Source organism: Agelaius tricolor, unplaced genomic scaffold (assembly GCF_023055355.1).
Source record: "Agelaius tricolor isolate 1412-34295 unplaced genomic scaffold, bAgeTri1.0.p SCAF_4, whole genome shotgun sequence".
Classification (NCBI taxonomy): domain Eukaryota; kingdom Metazoa; phylum Chordata; class Aves; order Passeriformes; family Icteridae; genus Agelaius; species Agelaius tricolor.
Window position 1 is genome coordinate 53694910 of NW_027269264.1, and position 19476 is coordinate 53714385.

Genomic DNA, 19476 nt, shown 5'->3' on the forward strand with positions numbered 1-19476 from the left:
AGTTTACTTGATGCTGGAATAACACCACTCATGAAATTACTTTTGTGCACATGTTTACTTCATAATGAATCTGGTTTGTATGATCAATAATGTAATTAGCTCTTCATAAATGCGTGGCTCTCTTCAAAGGGTGCTCTAATAGTCCTGTATTTTTTTAAATAACATTTTAAGTCAGGAAGAAATCCTTCCCAATTACAAAGATAAGAGGGACCTATTTGAATGTGAATCTGACTGGTATTTGTGAATCAGTTTTGCTTTGTGCTGTTGTCCCTTTTTTCTCCTGTATGTATGACTTAAGAACTGCATTACCCTAGTTGCTTGGTGCTCATGTTGTTTAGGAACACAGAGTGCCACAGAGGATCCATCATATTTTTAGCCCCTCTTAACTTTAGCTCACTCTTCTTTGGAGAAGTAGTAGTGGTCATTTTCTTGTAGTTTGGTTTTTTTTCTGTCAGACTTACGTGTTCCTCATCTGCCTCTGTTTCTCATGAACTTGTTCTATGTACAGTGCTTTGTGGCACCTTCCAGGTATAATTCTGAGAGCCTGGACTTCTCAGATGTTTAGAGACAATTCTGTAAAAAAAAAAAGGTCCTTTTTGTTCTTTTAATACATTTCTAATGTGCATCCTGTGTGCTCAGACAACTTCTGATCTTTATGAAGCAGCCACACTTCATTTGACTTGAATTCTTGTCTCTGACCCCGGCCCTTTCAACTGTACGTATTGTAGGATTTTTCATCTCTTTCTTTTGAAGAAAGCTTCCTGCTCTTCCTGCTCAAGTCTAATTATGAAGGATATGGGCATGACCCAGTGTGTACCAGTTGACCAGACAGGCCAAGGTTGTCTCCTTATTAAAACCCAAAAGACATCATCAACTCAATCCTATAACACATTTTTACTTTGCAGAGATGTTTATAAACTGTTAAATATTGATCTTTATAAATGCATGGTTGTTCACTATGTCTTGTGTTTTAGAATTAGCCTGTTCATATGCTGGACTATGCAACAGCCTATTAGAACTGTACTCTTAAGTTATAAATATTAGCATGTGAACCCAAGTGGAATGTGATTACAGTAGAAAAGGCTTAGAAAGAGCCAGACTTCACTGTACTTCACTGTCCACTTTTTAAATGGAGAATATCAGGCACAGAAGCAGAAAAGCTTGCCTGAATCAGTGGAAAATAGTCCAACCAGTGTGTTCATCTGTGTTTCTGCATGTGGAGTGACTCTGCATATATTTTCCATGTATTTTCCAAAGAATTTTGTAAAACGGTGAGCACTGACAAACCAACTGGATATGTCTCCCATCCAGCTAGTGGCTTTTTTTAAGCTGATATGCCTATTCTGTTCCTAGCTCTTTGGAATCCTTATAGAATGAAGAACAGGACAACACTGAGGCTGCTACAACAAACTAGATGCAAGTAGATTTATACTTTAAGCCTTGTCTTCTAAATACCAGGTATTGTTGAAAATCGAAAAATATCAATAGGTTTTTTTAATATAGTCTTATATAAAGTTCTGACTCTGTTTTGTAAAATCTGATGGCTCTTAGCACCTCATGTGGCATAATTTATTTAAAATAAAACAGACAGTTGAAAAGAAGAAAACCAAACAAGCTGGGTTGCTGAGGGGATATAAGTTAATCTGTTTTAAATAAAATATTTTTTGCTTTTTGGTATGTTACCAAAATATTTGACTTACTGGAGTTAATATGTATAATAAGTTATCTATCATGGCTTGATATCACTGTATAATACCATGAGTCTATTATGTGTCTGTTGTCTCTAATAAATTCTGAATCCCTTGAATAACTACATAAAATTCTGTCTTGAGGAGTACAATTCTTAAAGGTGAAATCCTTTGTATATTTCAGAAAGATAGAAGCCTAGTCAGGTGAAGGTACCAATGTGAATGTCAGACACTGCACTTTTATTTTTGTGAGTGCATAAATGGGGTAGGCACACACACAGCACACGGCTCTGCATGGAGTGAGGCAGTGAGCTCCATCCTGTGTTCTGAGGCATGGAAACCAGGCTGTACCAGGTGTGCCACAGAGTAACTTGTCAAAAGTCACCCTCTTAAGTCCCTCCAGGAAGCATTACAGAGCAAAAGAAATAAAACAGTCATTAATTTTGCCATGGACTTATTTTGACCAGCAGTTGTATTTTATATAACTTGAGATAAAAAGTACAATAAAATTACCCTTGTGGGTTCTTTATTTGCCTTTCAGCATTCATCTTGGTCTCATACTGATCTTTTTTCTCACAGAATCTGTAGGGGTTCTTTGGGATTGAGGGTGGGAGAAGCAAATAAAATAATTTCATTTTTCCTTCCCTACTGTAGACTGTCCTGAGTTGTTTTCATCTGCCAGTGCATCAGGAGCAGAAAGTGCCACAGTAGGCTTTTCTTTTGAGGGTAAAGAAGCAATAATTTCCAAAGTAGGATTTCTGGGGAAGGCAGGGTAGAGGATTGAGAAAGATGTGAATGTGCTCTGTGCTTTTAATACAAAAGACCTCTACTTTTGGCAAGAAACTTCCCTGTTCTTACAGACAGTTATCTGGTATTGTTGTTCTTGTGCAATTTAAAATAAAAAGTGCTTTTGCAAGGCTTTATAGGAATAATGACTTTGGAAAAGGGAAGAAAGAACAGCGAATGGGAATTATAACACCCCCTTGCAGAGTGGGGATAGCAGAAAGAGAGGCAGTCTAAATGGCCTGCCTTTTGTAGTCAGGAGAGGTTTTACTCACAAGACCTGGTATCATCAGCAGATGGTAAAATACTGTGGTTATTATGAAGTATCTGAAGCGCCTACATTTTAGGAGTCTTAAGGGAGTCATTGAAAACAGATTGCAGGTGGATTGTGTTAAAATAGATTTTTGTAACCTCTTCAGCTGATGTGATGATTCTTTGTAATAGTGAGGCTACTCAAAGTGTGATATTGGTGCCCTCCTGCCCTTCTGTCATTTAGATTGGACCCTTCAAGGGTGAAAGAAATTTCATTTTGGAGGATAAAATGCCCAACCCCAGTTGCTTCCTGAGTATTAACAGTGAAGTGGTTCACCTGCCTGGGTTCAAACCTGAAACAGCGAGAACACTGCTTGGGGAAGAATCCATAGCTCATCTACACACAGGCATTAATCACTTCAGCTGTGTGTGGGACAGTCCTTTCCAAAGGGAATTAAGCTATACCCTGGGGAGGTACCTAAATTCCAGATAAAACACCTCTGCAATTAGTAGCTGTGCAAAACTTAACCATTTGCAATTCCTTCCCTTGATAGAAGAGTGTCCTCTTCAGTGGTGAGGGCTCAGAAGGTGGCAATTTACAAGGGTCAGTGTTCATAACCTGCAGTGTAGAAAAAGTGATGTGAAGGTGTGGCTGAGCCACTGTGGGTAGCTCTGGAATCCTTTCTTCCATGGTCAGGCAATTCACTTTGGTCCAGCTTGTTTGTCCTCACAGTGACAGTCAGATAATTCCACGTTCTTTCTCTTGCTCTGTGTTTAGACATTGATTGGATTATGTGACAGGTAAATCATAAAGATACACATCCCAAAGTGACAAACAAACTGCTTTGTCTCACTTCATCTATTAAGTGGGAAGGTAATTTGCCTTTTTTTGGTGTGTCTTCTTTCACTGGGCATCAGAATATAAAGGTAATTATAACCAAAGGGTTTTCTCTCTCATATCTAATTTAACATCTCTCACTGATTACAGACTTTAAAACTCACATTATTTAAAAAAAAATAGTTTTGGGTTTTGGTTTTGTTTAAAGTTTAGTTTCTTGTGCAGACATGTATGAACAGTGTTCTAGCTGAGAAGATAGGAAGTAATTAGGTGGAATCTCTGCTTTTAACAAAGCATCTGCAAACTTCTCTTTGAACTTCAGGTGGAGTAACCTAAGTTCCATATCTGCATGCATATATAGAGAGATGGCTGTGCATCTTGCCTACTGATGGTGTAGCATCTTGTCCTGTGTCCTCAGGGCAGGGACAGAGCTTTTTTTTTTTCTTTTCCAGTAAATACTGAATTGGTTTTTGTGTTTTTTTCCCCTTATCTGATGATGTCAGTTGTACGTACTCAGTGCATTCAGCTGTCCTGACATTTTTCTAATGCTGTATTTTCATTAATTGACATACAAGTGAGAGATTTCTGATGAAAGCACAGCTGGTCTAGTAGCAGTGTCTATTCCCTGAAGTGGGCAGCTTCCATTTCAGCTTAAACTTGGAATTTTTCTCTCTTTGTCTGTCCCTGCTGGGAGCCATTCTTATGTAGATAATGTCCCCGATCCTGCTGTGACTGACTCAGATGCTGAGATTTCTGACCCCAGGGCAGTGAAGGGGAGACAGTGGTGCCCTGATGGTTGTCTAAGTCATTCGCCAACCTCAGGGATGAGGACATCGCTGGCATGACAAGAAGTTCTTTAAAGGAATTATTCAGGTGAGGTCTCTGGTCAGGTTCTCTTTTTCCAAGGGAAAGCACAGCTGCAAACCTTGGGACAGTGAATGAGGTTGTCTTAAAAGCAAACTACATGGCAGAGACCTGCCTGTGGAGACCTGCAAGACCTGTTCTTGTTGAAATCCTGAATATGGGGAAAAAAAATGTGTTTATATAGTTTAGAGATGTTTTGCATAGTTAATCCACAAAGTTTACTAAAACCTGTAGGTGGTACATTTTCAAGGATATTGGGCCATACTGCATTTATCTTTTTCAAGGTGCAGTGTGCCAGTAACAAGGTGCTGTGTGGCATCTTACTCCAAACGAGGAGATGACAGGTCTCAGCTCCTCTGCTTCTAACTTGACAAATGCTACTTTTGAAACGAGAACTGAGAGGCTCTGTGCCACAATCATGGCATGTTATCCATTGGCCTTGAAGATTTTTTGCTTCTTGAACTTGCATTTCCCTCCCAGCTCTGTAAACTCAGTGGTGCAGAACCCATTCATAACTTGTCATGCACAAAAAGTACCACAGCTTGGGGCTTTAATTTGAGGTGGATTTGGGAAGTGCCATTATAACTTGCCAAATAGCTGTGTGTTTTGATTGCACTTTGTGTTCAGACTTGGTTCATTGGCTTTTGTTTCTTCCATACCTTAAAGCTCGAAGGTGCCTGAAGAAATGTATCTGCTGGAGCCCCTGGTCCTGTCAAACAGTGTTCTGGCAGTTCCCTCCACCCTTCTGTCTTGGAAAGCTCCAGTAAAAATATGGAAAATTAATATGTTTCTGTGCTTTCATTAATTAATTAATCCTACAGTACTGTACATACACAGGTAAAATTGAACTGAAATACAGCAGTTTTTCAGCTTAAGCAAGCAATAGCCACAAGACACACTGTGTCAGGCCTTTTGATCAGTGTCCATGTTTCCCGCATCTCTGTTGTCCAGCTTAGTGTGTACCTGATCCTGATTTAATATTTTGTAACAGATAAATTATTTCATTCAGTGAAGAGATACAGCCAGAAGGACAGCTAATAGCTGTATGCTTTTTTTTTCTCGTTTATCACCACATGGAATGCAAATGGAGCTGTACAAGAACAACTGAGAAAATTACGTGTCCCAAGGATTATTTTCTTGTTTACAGTTTCAGACGTATAAATGAGCAAGAACAACTCATTTAAAACTTGGAAATCAGCATAAATCAGGATGCCTACAGCTCAATCTTACATCTCTATTATGTGTGTATACAAAAGCCTTGCTTAGCATATGCTTTTCCACTATTTCATTATTTGGTTGTCCATGTTTATGTCCCTGGTCATGTACCTACTAATGTTCCTCAATAGTTTTAGTGCTGAGCCTTCTGCTCAGTCATAAAGGTTGTTGATTTTGTTGCTCATACTGAGTTCTATTGTAGCCATTGTCATTTTTCAGTCCTGGGTTGGTACTGGGGCAAAAGCAAGCACAGCTATGGGGGTCAGGTTACCAGCTGTCCTGAGTTTTGTGACTGCAGTGTCAGTCTTGAATTTAGGCTCTCTCTGAAGATGCAGTCACTGAATGCTTGAATTCAGTTGCACAAAATACTGTAATGCAGGAGCATTAAGGAGGAATCTGGGGCCATTGCAGTTGCTACCATACTGACACAGATTTGGGGCAATTACCCCTATTTTAATTGTACTAGATTAAAGCTGCCAGATGCATGAATGTTGTGATCCTGTATGTTTCAGTATCTGCAGGATCCTGTTCAATTCTTCACTACTTTTGGATAGCTGCTCAAGAATCTCTTCTTCCCATTTGCCTTGCCAGACTAGCAGGTAAGGATCACCATCCTTAGCTTTTTATTTGGATCACGGATTATGATTTCTAAAGGAAATTTGTTCAAAATAGGTCCTGCATTTAATAGGTATTGCTCTATGGGAGCATGGATATACTCATGTTTTCCATGTTGTTTTTATCACCCCACCATGGCAGTCTTGGCTACCTCAAGCCATTTGAAATGGCCCTGTGTGCTTCATTTTAGCCAAACTGGATCAACTGCTTTAGTACGGGCTGATTCTGAAATTACTAAATTCCACTGACTGACAATGCTGAATAGATTTCCATGGACCATGCTGGGAACTTGATGCAGGTATTTGTATGAAGCCAAAATACATGTGACTGACTGTTCTGCTTTCCTGCCAGTACTGGCATGTTCCTTGCCCGAACCAAACAGAGGGTGTTCCTAACTGGACATCTCAGCCATGGGAGGTTTTGAGAATTTTAAGAGTCAGATCCTCCTAGTTGTCAGCAGAGAGGCTCAAGGCATTGGGCCATTTCCATCTCTAAAGGAGGTCACAGCCATGGGCACGCAGACTCTGAGCAGTGGAATTCACTGTGAGTGTGGATTAGGTGTACATCCAGGCTTTAACTTGTTTGACTCTATAGTCACACACTGTTGTATTGTGTTTTTATTGTTCCGTTTCTGTAATCGTTTCATCTATGTACCCCCATTCTCCCCAGATGGTTTGCCCCGAGTTGTTTCTCTCCTCCCCCATGTCAATCTTCTAATTCTGCTGATTCATTCCCCAATCTCCTCCCGGCACCCCTGTCAATCACTCAGCCTCCCATCCCTTCTTTCTAGAACCTTCCAGCAGGGGCACCGAGTGATTGGTCAGAGGTTGGGGCCCTCCCTCACAGTTTTCCCCAATTTGTTGCCCCTCCCTGTCTATCTCCCCAGTTTCCACATCCCCAGTTCTTCCCTTTGGTTGTTCCGTGAATCCCTCCCTTGTTTCCACCCCCCTTTATAACCTGTTGCAAGAGCTCAGTCTGGGCTCTTCGCAGCTGGTTTCTTTGAGGCACGGAGCTCCCCTTGAGCTCCCAATAAACCTTGGACTTAACCCCTACGAAGAGTCAGCTCCTAACTCCTCCACCATTGTCAGCCAGGGCCTCCCCTGCATTAGGGCTCACAACCCCAGCTGCCCTCCTGTACCCCCTGGGCACGGGAGAGTGTTGTTATGAACAAGTTCATAAGTTAATACAATTAGAGATGTTAATGTTAATCTGAAATTGTAGTAAGTTCATTGTGTTAACTAAATAGTTGTTCAATGTTAAACCTTTAAGTTGTCCCCACTGTTAATCCCCTTACCTTACCGGTACCCTTGTTGCATCTGTCGGGTACTGCCTCCGCTGCTCTCCAAAATGGCGCCGGGTAACATCCCCGGGAAATACGCAAATTAAGAGACCTTCAAGAAAATCCAACCAAAGACCCTAAAGACTATGAGCTAGCCAAAGATTTAAGGAACTAAGCAACAAGTCCTATTAGCGAAAAGCTCTCCTACTCCACCAGCAAGGTTTTAGATGTCGCCCTTTAGATGACTAGAACTGGGTCAGAATGGGGACCCTAGGCGATGAGCCAAAAATGTGTCTTCCTAGGCACACCAGGAGGCCCCAGTTCTGCTGTGGAGCAAAACTGTCTGCCCCCTCCTCTGTGTCACCAAAGGCAGCAGCAGCGGTGTGCACAACCCCTTGGGCCCCCACCCAGAGCTGATCACTCAACAAAGGCATCCAAAAGGAGCTGGTGTCAGCTCACAGTGTCAGCCGCAGTCTGCCATGTCGGGGCTGGTCGGGCAGTGACCGGACGGTCACAAAGAGGACACGGCAACAACACACACACTTTCCAAGAGGACTCAGAGGTACAGGAATATTCAGGGAAAGGGTTAATCCTGTCACATTTTCATCCAGTTTGTTCCCTTTGTTTCCATAAGCCTGAAAGATCTTTGTTTCCATGGGCCCATCTTCACCAGAAATTGAGACCTTCACACACCACAAAGTATAAGGAGTACAAGCCCCATCACTGAGCACTGTGATATTTTTCCCATACTCAAATGCCTGTGGATGGGGCTTGGAGCAACCTGGGCTAGTGAAAAATGTCCCTGCCCATGGCAGGGGGTTGAAAAGAGATGGTCTTTAAGGTTCCTTCCAAGCCAAACCATTCTGTGATTCTCTGAGAGCTATAACGAGCAGTCTTCCCCCAGAACCACAGGAGATGGTCGTGTCCCAAGAAGACAGAACTGCTTTTCCCTAAACTTATTAATGGATGATGTTGCAGCAGAGAGCACCATGTTCTAGAAACACCAACTTCTCAGAAGCTGGAGCAGAGTCAAGTGTACTTCACACAACTGGGCACATCAACCAAGCCTAAAATCACAGAGGAGATAATTACATGGCCCCAGAAAATCAAGTAGCTGTTCCCTTATGCCCAGCTTGTGCTCTGAATCTTCCCATAGCATCCAGTTGCCACAATAGGTAGGCTTCAGATGTGCTTTCTCTGATCTCTCTTATTTACCTGTTTTCAGATGTTTTGTGAAGCTTAAAATAGCAAATGTGTTCAGTTCCCGGTAGTGGAAAGATGCCAGATGAGGCCAAAATTATTAACTTTTCTATGGTAGAGATTTGCATGAATTATGTCAAATTAAACATGAATTTCTACTCATACTGCAGTTTTCAAATGTCTCTGGAGGATTTTATTGGTTATTCCCTTCATATTTTCTTTAATTCTATAAAATCCAGCATGACTGAGGATGAGAAGGAGGATTTTTTTTCTTATTAATATTTATTTGAATCATTGAGGAAATGAGGTTTACTTGAATTTGAAATAATTATGGTGAATTCCTGCTGGCACAAAAAAGGACAGACTTTATCCCAGTGAAGACTGTCCCAATGAAGACTTCATCTGCTCCATGGCTATCGCACCAGCTGTTTTCCATTTCACATATATGAAGAGTTTTGCCAGTCTCCTTTAAATCCTATATATCTAGCATCAGGTATCAAGTATCCAAGTGGTTCTTATTTAATCTGTTGCATCTGTGTTGTCTTCTCTTGACCTTTTAAATCTGCAAGCTATTCTAAGCAAGGATCATATCATTACATTTGCATAGTGATTATTGCCAAAGGTCTGGAATCATTGAGGGTTCCTATAATATAAATAGTTATGGAAGAAATTAGCAATCCAAGCCCAAATGACAGGGCATTTGTAAATAACATAGCCATATCTTGATAATTAAATTAACTGTAAAATCAGAAGGAACACTGGATAGCTGCACAAACGCCTGTGAAGAAAATGTGTACTTGCACATTTTCATTTTGATCATCCTGAAAATACCAGAAAACAGAAACTAAAAACTTAAAGAAATTAAAATAATTAAAAACAAACAAATTTGTTTTCTAATTCACAGTGAGAAGAGTTGTCAACTATTGGTTTTAAACTAAACTGTGTAAGCACACAGAGAAATCTTTTTAGCTAGATTTCTACACTGTGCCAAATAACTTCTGGTGGAGAACAAAACAGGTAATAAATATATTCAGAGACCTTAGCATTGCACAATATAGAGCTAGAAAGAGACATCCAAAAGTTAAGCCTGAAAAATGTTATTGTTAAGAGGGCAGTAATGCTTTCCTGTGAGTGACTCCTCACCATAAAGGCATGTGCTGGATTGCAAAAACAGTTATCCAAGGTTTATTTGTTAACAAAATGATGGAATGATAGAATAATTTGGGTTTAAATGGATATTTACAGAGCACCCAGTTCCACACCCCCTGCCATGGGCAGGGACACCTTCCACCAGATCAGGTTGCTCCAAGCCCCATCCAACCTGGCCTGGGACACTCCCAGGGACGGAGCAGCCACAGCTGCTCTGGCTGACCTGTGCCAGGGCCTCACCACCCTCATTGTAAAAAATTTCTTCCTAATATCTAGTCTAAATTTACCTTCTTTCAGCTTAAAAGCACTATCCCTTTTCCTATTGCTAGAGGTCTAATAAAAGTCTGTCCCCATCTTTTTTATAAGCACTCTGTAAGTTTTGAAAATCTGATCAGTGGAGTACCACCATCACCATAAGGAAAAACTGCTTTATGCAGGTCCAGCTGTTGAAATGCTTATTCAGATAAAGGATTTCAGAGTTCTAATACCCATAATATTTTAAACAAAAATCTTTTCATGCTCAGTAGCAGTCACAGAGCAGTTGAACATTAGGATTTGTCAGAATTAGAGAACGTACAGAGAACATCCTCATGCTGCTGCATGTGTGCATGTGCATCCACACACTGAGTTCAAGGAAAGAAAAATGGGTGTCCCATTCCAAAACAGATTCCAAAATGGAATAGGAAGATGAGTAAAAAGCATAAGCAAGGGAAGAAAATGCCTCCTAACACAGGACCAACAGCTGGACCAGGAAGCTTCAGTCTAGGAAGGACACGAATGAAGAAGGATGTGAAAGAATTCTTTAAAATCTGCAGTGCCAGATTTTGTACCCAGTACAACAAAGATAAAAACTTGCTGAGGAAGGGACTTAACTGTAAGGAGAGCCTGAGAGAGCTGGGGCTGCTCAGCCTAGAGAAGAGAAGGCACAGGGGTATCTTATCCACCTGTATAAACAGCCAGTGGGAAGGAATGAAGAGGAGGGTCAGACCTCCTCCATAGTGACCAGGGGCACGACAAGAGGTGTGGAGGTGGTCAGATATGGGGACAGGCTGCCCAGAGAAGCACTGAAATCTCCATCAGTGGATGTGCACAAAACCCAGCTGGACATCTCCTCCAAGTGGCTCTGCTTCAGCAAAAGAGTTGGACAGGTGGTCTCAACAGGGTCTCTCTACCCTAAGCTATTCTGAAAATCCTGAGTTTTAAGTGAAAAAAAAGCAGTAAAGAAGAAATTACTGTACTTTTCTTAGTGAACAGATGGTATCAAAAGGAAATTAACAAGACAAAGGCTGGAAACAAATAAAAGAGCTTTTTACACAGTGCATAATTGAACTATGGAGCTCTTTATCATAGTGTTTGTGCTAAATAGCAATGCTAAATAGCAATTAGATAAATGCATGGAAGAAACATTCATCAAGGTCAGTTAAATACAGTATTACCCAGAATTCATGGATTTCCTTAATCTACAAGTCATTGGAAACTGAGAGAACAGACAGAAAAATATATTTATATTTATATTTATATTTATATTTATATTTATATTTATATTTATATTTATATTTATATTTATATTTATATTTATATTTATATTTATATTTATATTTATTTCTATTCTTAACAATGTGGTCTCACTCTTCTTTTGACTTTTGTTATTTGTCACAGTTGAGGACATGACATGACAGCTGACCTTGCATAGCTGGTCCTATGTTTAGAAATACAATACATGTGCATTTTGTAATCCATTTCACTGCAAATGCTCTGAGGAAAAAAAAAAAAATTAAAAAAAAATGAACTAGAGTTTGTCTCAGAAGAAGAAAATGTGCCTTAAGAAGAGAAAGAAATTATTTGGATGGAGAACAGGTTTGTTCAGCAAGAAAGTTCCATTATAATTTCTGCTTTTGATGACTGCCAAGGCTATTTAAAATTTTGGTATTTCATATGTAATACAGGAAATTCCATAATGAAAACTATTCAAGCATAAGTGAATATTTAATATGCTTTTCAGAGGCTTGGTCTACTTCTAAAGTATAGAAGTTTAAATAAAATCACTTAAATGACTTAGGGAATTAAGAAGTCTATGATTTTTGCAAAACACAAGAGTCTATTAGGAGACTGAAGCTTTTCCTGTTTAAAAAAGCAAATCTTACAGTTTTAAGAAAATCCGAAGCATATGCTGAAGAAATGTTTTATCATAATTAATTTTTAGGCAAAATAGGGAAGAATTTGATTTGCATGAGCCAGAAGACTGGCTATCTCTGTAATGGACTACAATTGAGGAGACTGAACCTTAGGGTTTATCTTTAGCTTTGGTTATGTCAAAAAAACAAGTTAATAAGCAGCTACACCACTGGCTTGCAGCGCAGGGAAGAAAAAGTTTGGGTAAGAGTTTTCATATTTCCTTTCTGGCTGAAGACCTGTATGCTCAAACAGAGAAGAATAAGTGGATGTGACAGGATTTTGTGCAAAGATTCTGAACAAGGTTGAAAATGTTGAGAAATTGGACAGTGTGGAGATTAATTGAAGTCTGGGCAAGCAAGTTTTCTCTTGAAGATGAGAGCAGCTGAAGCTGCCTTTGAACAGATGTCGGTGGGACACTGTGATTAAATACATCTTGTTTTTAAAGCTCTGCTGGTCCCTGTGGAGCAGTGATTATGAACCAGATCAATTATGCTTCAGTATTCATATTAAGGCTGAATTTTTTTCCCGCTGTTGCCTTCACTCCAAGTTTTTGGAATGAGATGGTAGAAAAGGAGGAACTCAGGTTACTAACTCAGAAAGGCTGATAGTTTTGTTTGGGTAGGAAGAATCCCATGGAATATCCTATCTCTTTCTTCCTCTAAATTAGTTTCAAATATTCCAGCTTTAGGTTTTGGGGGTTTGGTTTTGTTTTCTTTTTTTACTTTTTTTTCCCCCCTGTATCTGCCCTGGGTCAGTACTGACTTCTGTGGCCAGCACCTGAGCCTGATCCATTCTGTGTTGTGAAGCTGTTGTGAGCTTCATCTGAAGAGCTGAACACAGCTGTAACTGTTCCAAGTCCCTTTGTCTGTACTTTGATTGCTTTGATAATGTTCTTCAATTATATGTGATGATAATTAAAGAATATTTAAAGCATTGTACACAAAAGAAACATGTAACTGTGCTGGAAGTGGGATAAAAATTGTCTTTATTTAAATGCTGAGATAGTAGGAAAAGAAAAAGGAGGAAGCCATGTGCTTAAAACAGCTTTTAAGCAGAATTTGAGGGTCTGCGGTGCTGACTTCATCCACTGAGCCAGAGCACTTTGACAAATCTTTCAGTCACTCTTTGACCCTAAAGTTTGTGCCTCGGGTTGAACATGGTATTATGCCTGTTTTGCTGGGTTTAAACACCACTAGCACTTAAATCAGGGCTCTGGGAGCAGGCGAGCCTCTCAGTTTGTGGCAGCCTCAATCTGATGGGTTTGATCTGAAGAAATATGAAACAAAGTCAAGAATCAGACATCACACAGACTTTAACCAGCCACGCTACAACAGCTGTCAGCTACTGATGAAAGTTTTCCAGAAGAAGGAGAGCCAAAGCCTGTGTCCTTCCTGGGCTCCAGGCTGACATCATTTCCCTGAGTACTGCTTCTTCCCACGGGCTGTGATTTCCCTGAGAAATCTCTGTACTGAGTGAAAGTTCCACCACACTCCAGGGACTAGAGCAAGGACATGGCCAGAACTTCTCTGTGCAGCATAATCCCCCAAGCTGTTGGACTCCTCATTCATTAGAGCTCATAAAAGCAGCTAGTTTTGATGACTGATTGACAATAATTACCTCTAGGATACAATCCCTCCTGTCTCTGACTATTTAAGTACTCTTCTGAAAAGTTAAGTGAGAAAAAGAGGAAAAAATCCCTCTTGGAAACTGCTTCCACATCCACTATACTTAACCCATTGGCTGTTAATTATTCACTGTGTGTGAGCTCACATTGTACCTTGCAGAAAAGGCACCATTAAAGATGTTATAGACAGCATTTATGAACACAAAGAGCTTTGTAAAACCACTTTTAGTCCATAGCACTCAAGACAAGCCTACACTACAGTGAGTCAACTGCCTCTCAGATGATTTGGACAGACTTTTATAAAACTCAGCACACAGTGATTTTGTTCTCTTTAATCAGTTTTCCACAGAGGGACCCACTGTGAATGCAAACCCTGGCACTGCTGACAAACAGAACTGAGGGTATTGAGATTTTTCTGCCTTTCCCAAAAGAAGTCAAAACTACAGATATACATTTTACATGCATATTTTGTTAAGTTTTGTTTTCAGCACAGTGTCTTCAACTGGTGGAGCTGTTTGATTAGCTGAAATTAACTACAGTGTATGGAAATTCTATCTGCCACAGGAAAAGACCCAGAGTGACACAGCAGGATGTGACAGGCTGCTCTGGAAGAAACAGTTTTCCCCTGAAGGCAGTAGAGCTCATTTTGGGATTCCACTTTAATCATGTGCTGTGGTCTCTCAGTATGTAAAAAAAGACCCCAATCAAAAGGGAATTACTGCCTGCAGATCACAGGGTCCAAGAGACATGAAAAACGATGTGCTGCTTCCGTGGGGAATGATTTACTGGCTCAGCACAGGCCCCTTAGAAAAAGGGCTTCTGTAATTTTGTTTCTTCCTAAAGAATGAGGAGAGGACACCTGTGCTGTGGCTCAGAATACCTATTTCAGATCCTTCTCATAGTGGGTTTCCATGGGAGATTGTCTCCAGTATCAAACCCACTTCAGGACATCCTTTTCTTTCTATTGTCCCACAGCTCATTCTTGCCTCTGTGTAGCACTGTGAGATTGTGTGCAATGACATCATAGAAATTAACATGAAATACAGGGGAAAATACAGGGTTCTCCTGAATGAAGAAATTGGATGAAAGAAGTTTAATTGAGAGAAGTGATGGATGTAGTTAAAGTACTTCCAGTTCAAAGGAAGATACGCCTTGTTTACACTTAAATGAAGACAAATCAATTCCTGTGCACTGCTTAGAGCCCCCAAAAACTGTGCTGTGAGTGAAAAAAGTTCCCTGCATGTTGAGGAATGCACATGCCTGCTGGGCAGTACTATGGAAGGAAACAGAGACCACAGAGCTCCATCCTTCCCAGCCCTTGGGGAATATCTCTATATTTTGGAAAGGCAGCTGAGCTTCCAGAATAAGTCCAGTTTTGTCTCCATGATCTCACTGCCTTCTAAGGGCTTCCTGTGAAGGGTTGAAATGCTTTGGAAAAATTTCATTGTGGTCTGAGGGTAGTTTAGAAGTTTGGTGCCCATTCATCCTGATGTCTAGTCTTTTAATAGTCAAATAATCTAGTGGGATAAATGAATGGCAGAGAAACATTTAATGAGATGCATTAAAATTCTTGGAAACAAGGGGTTTAATAGCCATTAAAAGTCATTAAACTTTTTTGTTTGCCTCAGGCAGATCAGCAAAGTTATTGGAGACTGCTGTGAAGTTTGAATTAGGTGAACTGAAGCTGTCTTCTAAGAGACATGCACATATGAGGGTAAATAACCAAAATCAGAATCCGTGACAAGAGGAGAAAAAGACAGTGTTGGCTTTGCTTCCTTTTAGGTACAGATCAAATCCAAAGGGGCAAATTACTGCATTGGAACAACTGGTTCTTTGAACATTGGAAGTTTGAAGAATGAAAGAGGCTCGTCTGCTACAGGGTGGTCACTCAGCTGAATTTTCAAATGGTGACAGTATTTCTTGTTTTAGCTTTGGATTTTTGTCTCCTGAAGCTAGGAGGATTACAAAAATTTCTGGTACACCTTCTTTTTCTAATGATTCTTGCTGCAGACCTCAGCTGTTCTAATCAGCAAAGAAATTAATACAGTCTCCTTTCTTGATTAAAGATTCAATTCCATAAAACATACATTCATAAAATCTTTTTGTGACCTCCCCAGTCCAGCAGACACAGTTGAAACCAGCCAGCAGCTTCAGCAGTTATACTATGAGGAAGCTCAGATGGATGAAAAGTGGTAACATATACCTTCCAGCACTGAAAATGTTCTCCTTAGCTTTGATGTCCGTCAAATAAAATTATGCTAGCCAATTTCTCCTCTACCAATCCCCAGAATATAGGATATTAAGAGTTTGAATTTTATATGAAAAAAAAAATTCTGAATCCAACTTGGTGTTTTATTGAAAAATGCTGTTTTATCACCTTAGATCCAGGGACAAAACTATCACCTTTGATAGAAAGCATTAGCTCTCACTTCTCATCGCCTCTACTGAATAAACTATTTTAGACACTTTATTGCTACTATTATATTTAAAACAATCCACATTGTCTGTACATCTATCTTCTGAGTTTGCCCTTCCCATAGTCCTTCAGTCTCCTGTTGAAGACCATGGGGCAAACTTGGGCAGCACTTTCATGGGTACAAATGGAAAATATCTGTGATAAAGTCTATCCCTGCAAGATAATCCTTGTCCACATTTTATTGCAAGCAGCTTGAGCAGTCTGAACCTGATTATCCTAGGGTGATGTTATGATGCTAGTATCCCCATTCATGTGTTCTGTTTAAGCTGGATATTATGTTCTATGCCTTCAAGACTGGCTCTGAAGAGTGAAAGTTTTGTTTTGGTTTTGCTATCAGCCGCTCCCCCACGGCTGGTGGGACACACAGACAGGGCAGTACATGGTGCTGCTTTTGCTTTTTGCTTGGCTTTTCGCTTTGCTCTTGCTCTTGCTTCTGCTTTGCTCTTGCTTTTTGCTTCTGATCATTAGCTACTTTAGCTAGGCAGTCCAAATTTTTCCCTGGACTGTTTTTTCTTTCCCTTTTTTTGGGAACCTGCTCTGGGCTGGGGCCTGGCAAACACCGAGAGTTTGCACCTTGTGGCCTAGCGGGGCCTACTCTGGGCAGCAGCTGCCCCAGCGCCAGAGGGACTGATAACAATGCAAGCACCCCCAAAAGAGACTTTCTGAATTTGTCATCTTTGTCAGAGTGGTGAAAGAGTGGTGTCATCTGTTATTGTTCATTTTGTGTGCTGGGGGGTGCTGTGCTTGTTAAATAAACAGGTTCTTTGCTCTTCTCTCCGAGGAATCCTTCCTGACCCAGTTGGGCGGGAGGGGCTGTGTGGGTTTGCTTTCTGGAGGGGCCCTCGTTGGAGGTTTTCTCCCAAATCTGCCCTAAACCAGGACACTGATGAAGGTTTTACAGTCCTGCTCTGCAACCTGAAGAGCTCCTCAGCTTTACAGACAGCTCAAGCAGGGCAAAGAGCTGCACTTGGCTGGGATTACACAAAGTTCAATCAAGGCACTGCAGTTATAACAGCCTTGTGGTTCGGGCTTCAAGCTTTCCAATAAATTACTCTTTCTACAGCCTTGATGGTCTGTGATTTCACCTCCCTTGCAGAGAAACCATTTTTCCCAAGTTTCAACATGTGCAAGAGAAGCTTGAGTGGCTGTAGGTAAGGCAAGGAAGCAGAGGATGATCCCTCCAGCTAAGGCAGTGATACGGTTAAGGGCACAGTAATCTTCCTCTCCTGGAAGTGATGGAAAAGCTCCATAATGGAGCAGACGTTCCCTGAGCTGCACAGATGCCACATTAGTGCTACACCCAGGTGTGCAGGGGGAGCTAATTGAGGCCAGATCTGGGAGCGTGGCAGGAATCGCCAGCCTGGCACGTGGGACCCAGCTGGGCTTCAGGAACAAATTGGATCAGGGACCCAAGGCAAGATGAGGCTGTGACAGGGGAGGCAGCAGGCCTGGGAGGGGGGAAAGATAAAAGAATAATTAATTCAAGGAGTTTGATACAGCAAGGAGTGGGGGTAGTGCTGAAAATAAATGCACAGCGCGTGGCTCAGTGCAGGGCTTTGAGGGCACTCAGCAGGATTTGATGGAAACCCCCTGATGATCTGTAGGGAGGGCAGCTCCATGCCCAGGCTCCCTGATGCTCCTGCTGCTGCTGCTGCTGCTGATGATGATGGTGCTGGTTCAGCAGGTGCTCAGCTGCAGCATTTGCTTCCTTCCATGAGAGCCCAGCGTGCAGTCTGGGAGGGGAGGAACTGACTGGGGAGTTCCACAGTCCCCATTGTTGAAGTTAAAAAAGACCTCTAAAATCATCAAGTCCAGCCACTGACCCAGCACTGAGCTGAAACCTTCCTTGAGCACAAGGATATGGGTCTCCTACCTTTCCAATAGAGGCAGCTGTCTAAAGCACTCTTTTCATGCCAATTTTGAGGCATTTTAACATTTCCTGCATTTTAGAGGCAGTCTGAAGGCTGCTGTGAGCTGCTGCAGGAGAACAGACCTGTCCTCCATCCAGGAGGATGTGGAGAGCTGGGCACAACAAGAGCTGGGCCCTTCCCAACTACAGCTTCAAATGACCTACAACCCACCCAGGAAAGTACCTCTTTCTAATCAAATAATTTTAGCCATCCAAAAGCTTTGCTGGATGAGGCTCCTGTTGCTGTAGAATGCTGCAACATCTGCCTGGAGACTTTTTTTGGTCTGTGGAGTTACCAGCTATAATCTTTGAGCTGTTTTTAGACTGAGCAAATGCTCTGTGCATATTAAGCTGTTTTACTGCTTCTGTTTTCTGATGTAACTTAACAATGATGCAAAAACAGTGTCAGTTCTGAGTTTCCCATGGAATTTGGATTGTTTTGCCACCATCTGTCTGCATTACTGACTTTCAAAACTGGAGGAGATAAAGACTGATAGTTTATCAAGCCACCTTTCTGATGTTCAGCTTTCTGGCAGACTGATGAAAACGTGTGTTGAATCCTAGTCTTGTCTTAAAAGCAGAGAGTCAGCCCTAAAAAGTAAAGCTGAAACAGGGAAGGTTTAAATTGTGTATTAGGGAAAAAAATCTCCAAAAAGGTGGTCAGGCATTGGAACAGGCTGCCCTGGGGCACTGGTAGAATCACTGTCTTGGGAAATGCTCAAAAATTGTTTAGATGTGGCACCTGGGGAGGTCTTTTCACAGTGAACCTGGCAGTGGTGGGTTAATGGTTGGATTTGATGGTCTTAGAGGCCTTTCCAGCCTTAATGATTCTGTTTTTCTTAGTAATAACTATTCTGTAATGCCCTAGAAAAAGCTAATGAAGTGGTTCAGACCTCAGTGCACTGGGGTTTGTATGGCTCTTTAAATTCTTTAAAGGAGAAAGTTCAAAACAAAACATACCCAAAAAGGCAGGGAGAGGAGGTTTTCAAGAAACAAAAGCTTCTTGGAAAAAAAAAAGTTCTGTAGAGGATATGATGACACTGTCTTTTTAAATTGGACCTCTTACATGATTTCTAACACCTAAATATCAAGAAATACATTCAGCTTCTCACTCATCATAAGCACCTATGGTGCTGGCTTGATTGCAGACATGTGAAGTGCTCTGGGCTCTATATTTTTAGTTTGCAGAAGACCCTGTAAAGGTGATTTTTGTGCTGATTTAAACAGGAGTGGACTTCAGAGGGTAGGATTTCTAGCCTGCCTTCTACTTTGTTGTTTGGGGAGGCACAAAAGTGCTTCCAGTAATAAACTGAGTATTTATCTAATTCACAGTAATTTTCATAGCACTTTGTCTTGGGTTTTTAAGTGACTCTTCAGATTTCCACATCACCTGTATAATTTCTTTTTAT